Here is an 8198-nt window from a genome sequence, read left to right on the forward strand (position 1 = left end):
CCAAGAGCTGTATAAAGGCTAGGGAATGGGCCCAGTGTGGTAGCCTAGTGCCTAAAGTCTTCACCTTGCATGCATCAGGATTCCATTTGGGTAGTGGATCATATCCCAGCTGCTCCACTTTCTATCCAGCTCCCTGCTTGTGGCCGGGGAAAGCAGTATAGGACGGCCCAAAGCTTTGGGACCCTGTACCTGTGTAGGGAACCCGGAAGCAGCTCCTGGCTTCTGGCTTTGGATTGGCTCAGCTCCAGCCATTGCGGCCACTTGGGGAGTAAGCCATCGGACGGAAGATCTTCCTCTCTGTCTCTCCTCTTCTCTGTAAATCTGCCTTGTCAATAAAAATAAATAAATCATAAAAAAGAAAGGCTAGGGAATTTGAAAACATGAATAGAAGCCATTTAACCTAAATCTAAAGATAGAAAAGGTATATAAAGATAGAAAAGGTATATTTATGGGAAAATTAAACAATCTACTACGTAATTTACTTCCAAGAAGGACAAAAGATAAATTGAAAGAGAAAAAAATGTGGAAGCAACAATAATATATTTGCGAAGGGTAATGGAAAACATGAAGATATAAATCCAATCAACAAACTCCAAGCATAACAAGTCCAAAACTAACAGGTCTGACTCGAGGCCCTCCCAAGGCATCATCCACCATCCGGAGGACGAAAGATGAAGGGAAAATGCTGGGATGTTTTCTGAGGGCAAGGCGCTACAACTAATCATTGACTTAAGACAGTGGTGACGGAAAAAATAGAACAGCATTTTTGAGAAGTACCGAATAATGACGTCTTCCCACCCAGAATTCTACCCGCAGGAAAGAGGAAAGCAGGCAAAGGTGGCCTGCTGAAGACCATGTTCAAGGGAAAAAATTCAGGTCAAAGGCTCAAGTCAGCAAAAGAAAGAACACCAGAAATGAACTGCTGTAAAAAGGTTAGAAAATGCAAAATATGTTTTCACCCTACTTGTTTTATTTTACTTAGTATTTACTTATTAATCATTTACTTATTAAAACAAAGATTTATGTATTTGAAAGGTAAAACAACAAATAAAATAACACAAATGGAAAACATAACAATTGCCTTAAAAAAAATCAAATGTGTATGTGCAAGCACATACACATGTGGACCTCAAACAAAGGATTATTAGTAGAGTTTAAAGGCAATTCATAATGGCAAAAAAAGATCAGGATGTTATACTAATCACAAATGTGTGTGCTGTTAACAGAGTCTCCAAGTAGAAGAATAAAACGGATAGAATGAAAGTGGGAGATAAATACTCAATGGTAACTCCACGCCTTCCTAGAACTCCTCCAGCCACGAAACAGCTGGGCGAGCAAACCGGAGCTGTTAACCCCGTGAACGGCTCTGACCTGGCACCTGCGGCGTGCTGCAGCCAAAGATGTCAAAATATTTTCAAGTACATGTAGAATGTCCATGAAGACGACTCTATTCTGGGTCATTAAATAAGTCTCACATTTTAAGAGTGGTATATTTTAACAGGAGAGTTAAGTTAGAAATAAATAACAATAAGGCACTTTAAAAGTCACTAAAACTGTAGATCAAAAAGGAGAGAAGAAAAATTAGAGACTATTTCAAAATGAATAATAATAAATATAGAACATGTCAAGAGTTGTAGAATGCTGTTCCAGCAGTTCTTAGAGGAAGTGCAGTTTGAAATCCTTACATGTGTAGAAGAAAGTTGCAAAATCAGTGATGTAAAATTTCACTTCAAACTACTGTAGGAACTAAAATAAGTTCACCATTATGTAGGGAAATAATAAAAATAAGAGTAGAAATCAATACAGTAGGAAAAACAGAGAAAATTATTGGATGCCGACTTTTCATCTCAGCTCTGGCTCCTCATCCCAGCTCCCTGCTAACCTGCATCCCAGCTGGCAGCAAACTGGCTCGGGTCGTTAGGTGACTGCCACCCAACGGGAGACGTGGACCACGTCCCTGGCTCCTGGTGCTGGCCTGCCTCAGCTATAGTTATTCTGGGCATTTGGGCCCAGAATATGTTTGATAGCACATTTTACAATACGTTTTACATACGTGTTTTACAAAACAAAAATATATATATGAGAACAAATGCTCGAACATCATGGATCATCAGCGAAAAGCAAACCACAATAATAAGTCATTTCATATCAAACGCTGTTGGGAACAGGGAGCCCCTTTGCAACTTCTCAGGGTGCCAGTGGGAATGCAGCATGGCCCTGTCTGTGTGGTCATTCCTTATACAGCTAAATGCAGGACAACCTTCCAGCACTCAGAGATTTGACTCCTGGACCAAAGAAACTGGCAATACATCCACAAAAGCATGTGTGTGACAACGTTGGGATTCATCGGAAGATGACGTAAGGGCACCTGTTGGACTGATAGAGATGTGGTCTGTTTCATTTGCTTACTGGAGACGCTTCGAGGTAAGAACTGAATGCCTACCAAAGCTCTGTCTGTCTTTGGTCCTGTCTTACAGCAGTGTTCGCACTCAATGCCCGCAGACAAGTGGCAGGGGTTGCCGTTTGGCCTGGCAGTTAAGGCAGCAGTTAGGAGGCCTGCGTCCCTCGTGGGACTGTCTGCATTGTCTCTCGCTGCAGCTCTGTCTCCGGCCTCCTGCTGGCACAGACCAGGGAGGTGACAGTGTGGCTCACGTAACGGGGCCCCTGCCTGCCACTCACGTGAGAGACGAGGCTTGTGCTGTGTGGAGGTTTGGGTGTTCCGTAGCCCTGTCTGCAAATAGGAGCAAACTAGAAATGTTCTAATATCTATTGCTAGGAGCAGAATGAACAAACCTAGCATGCCACTGTTAAATACTGCTCGGCTGTGAGAAGGAAACACACATGAGATATCTGTGAGACAATTTAGAGTGAAAGACGTAAGACACAGAACAGAACGTCCAGGCCTGTAGACGGAACTTCCTGCCTCTTCCTGGCCTTGCACTTGCTCTCTGAGTGAACAGAGAATGTCCCTGAAAGACGCACATTAGTAAACAATGATGGATGCTGGCCACCTGGAGAGTGGCTGTGGCCAGACCTGAAGACCCTTCAGCTTTCGCACTTTCTAGGTGCCTTCATTGTTTGATTTTTTTTCTTCTTGAAGAATATGTGATTGTTTTGCAATAAAAAAAAAAAGACACAAAGTAAGGAAAGAGAAGGAAGAAGTACAAGAAAGGAAGAGGAGAAGGGATGGCGAACAGGAGGAACTCGGGCCACAGTGCCAAGCAAGGCTGCTGCAGTCACCAGATCTGGGATTGGGCAGCACTTGGTGGACAATCCCTTCTCGCCCACACCCTGGCCTCAGCTAGGCGCGGCAGTCCGACTGCCCTGCCCCCGATGGTGGGGACGACTTCTTAGCTTTAAACACAGAGTGGCAGATGTCTTGGCTTTGCTTGGTAACCACGTGCACTGATCTGAGCATTGACTCCAGTCTGCCCGTATCTCCAGTCCTGTCCCAGTGAATCCTACGTGTTCAAGGAGGAAGCCCACATGTGTGTGTGTGTGTGTGTGTGTGTGTGTGTGTGTGTAGCTCATCACTTGGAAGCTGGCAGCACTTGCAGAACAGTACTGCACCATATGGGTACAGCCTTGGAATCCTACAAGATGGAAAGCCGGCTCTGTGCCCTTGGGCCAGTCAATTCACTTTCCTGGGCCTCAGCGTCCTTGTTTGGGGGAAGTTAGAATCCTACCCAGTGATGCTGGGACCAGTGCCTCCTACTTTGCAGGCCTTTTGTATGGTTTATAAAAAAATGTATTTAAGCATTGGCTCGTGAGCTGCTTGATTGGCGGCCCCAAAGGAACCCGGATAGGGCGGAGGTAAGGACCCAGCGGCTCCACTGCCTCAGCTCTGGGCTCCAAGGTCAGATCGTCTCCTAGCAGGCTTTGGTTAAGGAGTTTCTGTGAATGACTTCTTGGGGGGAGGGGGCTGTTACTGGTTACCTGACAGCAGCTCCAGCCTACCTGCCTTGTGGAGATCTACTTGGAAGCTGACCTGAGCCCAGGATGCACACTCAGTGTGGGGGAGGGTACCATTCTCCAATCGGCTTCTCTCTGAGAGGTCTCCCTCACCCTCACAGGGAGGAAATGGGATTGCATTTCATCAGCAGGGGTTGAGATTAGACGGAAAGAAGAACTTCCTGGCCGATGATTTCCTTCCCTAGAGTCTTTAAAAATAGGAGAGCTTGCCATGTGTCTGCTTTTAAGATGGAGGGGGGTGGGGAAGGGTGGTTCTTCCAGGTCGCTTTTGATTCTGCCTGCTGCTTAAGCCACAGAGCTGTGCTCCTAACAGACACACACTTTGTTGGGCATACAAGCTCGAGACAGTTTAGAGATCTTTTGTTTTGCACCCCGCACCCCGCCACCAACGCTTTCTGTCCTGCCTCTATCCCCTTGAAAGAGTTTATGGAATCTACACAACTGCTTTAGCCAAGCTAAAAATGGATCTGTGGCTAATACGCAGAAGGAATATTGACAAATCCTTACATCTGTATCGTACCTTAGATCATTAACTCCTCGTTATTTGATATTCGAGTCAAACAAACGGTCAAGAGCTCGGGTTGGGTCTGATATCCAGTTCCGGACTTGGAACGCGACTGTACCACGTTGCCTAATATTTAAAGTAAAGCCACACTGCCATCTAGTGCTTCCTATGTGTTACTGCCTCAGCTTGGGCTGGAGCTAAAGTTCCCATCTCTCAGTATTGTATAAATTGTAGTTGGATTGCACAGGACTCTTTTTTATCTAGTTATTTATTAGAGAGGCAGAGAGGAGAGAAGGAAAGTGGAAGAGGGATGGGGAGAGGGAGGGAAGAGAGAGGGAGGGAGGGAAAGAAAACAGAATTTGCAGGTTCACTGTTCTCAAATGCCCAGGAACCGACTCTGTGAGCCATTCCTGCTGGCTCTGAGGGAGTGCTTTCCAGGAAGGTGGAACCCCTTTGGCGTTTGGATATATGGGGGCAACCCATTCTTACTATTTTAAGAACAAGTCTCCCCATGCGGTTTAGAACTTTATTCTTTTCTTGGTTTCTAATTTAGCTTTGTTACGATAATAGAATGTGAAATGTGGAGTGAAATTTGCTGAGGCTTTAAAAGTTAAGCTTTGCTGCATTTTTGCCGTTGTTCTGTGTGTACTTGAGAGAACATACATGTATGTATTTCTACATATACCCATGAACCCTAGCTATTAGCTTAGTTATTAACTTGGTTATTCAAATGCTGGCACATGAAGTATCAGGGGGTGAAGTTACTCTGACACAGATGACGCAAAACTTTTGTCAACATTTCGTTGTACATTTGTCAGTTCCTTTTCTTTTCCTTTCCTTTCAGATTTATTTATTAATTTGAAAGGCAAGAGTTATAGAGAATAAGAGGGAGAGGAGAGAGAGGGAGGGAGAGAGGGGGAGAGAGGAGAGATCAATCCTCCATTGTTTGGTTCCCAAATGGTTGGAGTGGCTGGGATGTGCAAGCTGAAGCCAGCAGCCAGGAACTCCACTGACTCGCCCGCCTGGGTGAGGGGCCCAGGTACGTGGTCCACCTTGCACTGCTTGCCAGGTGCCTTGGCAGGGAGCTGGGAGGGCAGTGGAGCTGCTGGGACTAGAGTCGGTGCCCATGGGGAATGCTGGCACTCTCTTACTTTTGCTTTTCTATGGCCACTGCCAAATGCACAAACATTCATAGTTGTGCCGTATCCTAACTTCTAATGGTGAAATCTTAAGAAATACTATAAAACTTCTGTGGTGAAGTGTCCTCGCCCCTAACACCGTGGCTTCTCTCTTTAGCCCTGTTACTGCTTTTTCGCCTTGAATTCTGTTTGATCTGGTATTAATCCTGCCCCCTTAGGAATGGCCTTACCTGGTATCTCGGAAATCCTCCTACCTTGAGCGTTTTTACGTCATTTCACTGGAGGTGTGTCTCCTGGAAGCTGTCTGTGGCTCGTGTTTAGGAAAAACTCTGTAGCTCTCTCTCTCTTTTGACAGGTGACTTTAATTTCTTATGATTATCGATATATTTAATCAATCACCTTATTTTATTAATTTAATTCATTTTTTCCTTTGTTTTCTTATCTACTTTTCCCCATAAGTTCCTCCCGCTGCCAGTTTAGGGGAAATGACCTTACCATTTTCCCTTTTTAAGTGTTTGTTTTATGTTTTCATTATGAGGTCGTCCACCTGTCCGCCTCTGGGCCCCACCTTGCAGCTTTTGGAAGTTTTCATAACCCTGGCATTCTGCCATGACTGCTGCTGATCAGTAAGAAAAAAAACGGAGCTCAGCCGCCGCCGGTGGCCCCCAGACCCCCGCCTCTCCGCGGCCTGTCTCTGGCGTGGTGTGTTGTTAGCCCCACGCATGTTCTGACGTTCTGTGTCGTGTTTCCTAGCTAGGTAATGCAGTTCTGGAGGTTTAACTGCTGTTTTCTTGGCTAAAATGTGGATGAACTATCCCTTGTGTGACATGCGTTTTTGATTTTCTGACATGATTATCTTGATGTGTGTCGTATAGTCCATTTCCGTCTAGGTGGATAGGCAGGAGCAAGTGTCACTTTCCGCCCCTCCCTCCTAGTAGCGGATATTGCGTCTTTACACTAAGTTTTCTTTTGTTCATGAAGAACTAGAATGAGGTTCTTTTTACACCTCTCCATGTACATATGAGAAAAGTTCACCAGGGCAACTCTTTCATTTGTGACTCCCTAAAGTAATCTTGAAAAGCTGTATGATTTTTTTTGCATGTTTTTAAGAGTTTAACTTTTGATTTCTTGCAAATATTCATGATTTGAGACGCGGGTGTTACCAAGTTGAAGGAATGTGCTAGGTTTATCCCTCTACCGTAATAACCCAGGATAGCACATCTTTCTGTTTACGTTGTTTTGTACCAGTGCATCTTTTTAAGGTTTGAAAATAGCTCCTCAATCCCCAGTCACTTTCCCAGCCATAAGTTTTAAGTCAAAAATTAAACAAAAATTCTCTCTTTGTGCCCAAAGAATTCTGGGTCTTAAAGCGTTTTATTCTGGATTGAATTAGTAGCATTACTACTCATGGTGTAAAAACAATGGCACCACAATTAGTTTGGTGGGTAGTAAGTTGCCTATTTTTTCGATTTGTTTATATGAACACAGAAAAATAATTGTGACTGCTGGGAAGTTATGAGTTCAACATCAATTCTGTTTTTGCTTTTTATTGATGGGATTGAAACTGTTGAGAAATCTCAGTCACATTAATAAGCAGCTGGGAATGAACGCATGTTAGTAGGCTCTGTTATTTGAACTCTTGACAAGTTGCATTGATAAAAACTTGATACACTTATCATCAAAATTATAGAAATGATGTGTTGACTGACAATTAGGACTGTCCTCAACTTTGCTGTAATGAAAGATTTGGAAACAGTCTGACTTGCAAAATACTTTTATTGCATACACAGCGTATGTAGCTGCTTTCCCAGTTACACAGTGAACAGAGCATAACAAATATGCCAGAAAGAACTGAGAAATGCAGAAATGATCAACTGACATGTGTTGACAGTAACAACCTGACTCTCCGCTTGTGGGTGAGCGTGGAAAGACAACCTGGTACATGTACACAGAAGAGGACTTGTCAACCACAGGAAGAAGTGGTTGCAACAAATGCCTGGGAAGAAGGCAGCACGCTAAGGGAAGTGACACAGGCACAGAAAGGCAAGGGCCACCGGCTCGGATTCATAGTGGAAACTAAAGCAGGTTCAACTCCTGGGTGTAAAAGCACAGTGGGGAAAATGTAATGTATAGGTAGTAAGTTGTAGTTGAATAATAAGAAAAAAATGCTATTGCTTAGTCAGGTAACCAAAGGAAGTGCCACCCTGCCTGGTCACTGGGATTTGACTGGCTTCTCTGTCACGGACATTCTGCTCCTGTTCGTACCTGGGAGTGATTACTCACATCCAAGGGAGAAACGAACTGTAGCGATTTTTTCATCTGAAGGGAGCTTTTATTAAGTATTATTATTATTCCCTTAAGAGTGAGAGTGTCTGCTATTCTTTTTAATTTTTTTTTTTATTGGAAAGGCAGAAATACAGAGAGGAGGAGAGAGAAAGAGGAAGATATTCTGTCCCATGATTCACTCCTCAAGTGACTGCAACAGCCATAACTGAGCCGACCTGAAGCCAGAAGCCCAGAGCCTCTCCCAGGTCTCTCACGCGGGTGCAGGGTTCCAAGGCTTTGGGCCGTCCTCGACTGTT

This window comes from Ochotona princeps, chromosome 20 (genome assembly GCF_030435755.1).
Source record: "Ochotona princeps isolate mOchPri1 chromosome 20, mOchPri1.hap1, whole genome shotgun sequence".
Classification (NCBI taxonomy): domain Eukaryota; kingdom Metazoa; phylum Chordata; class Mammalia; order Lagomorpha; family Ochotonidae; genus Ochotona; species Ochotona princeps.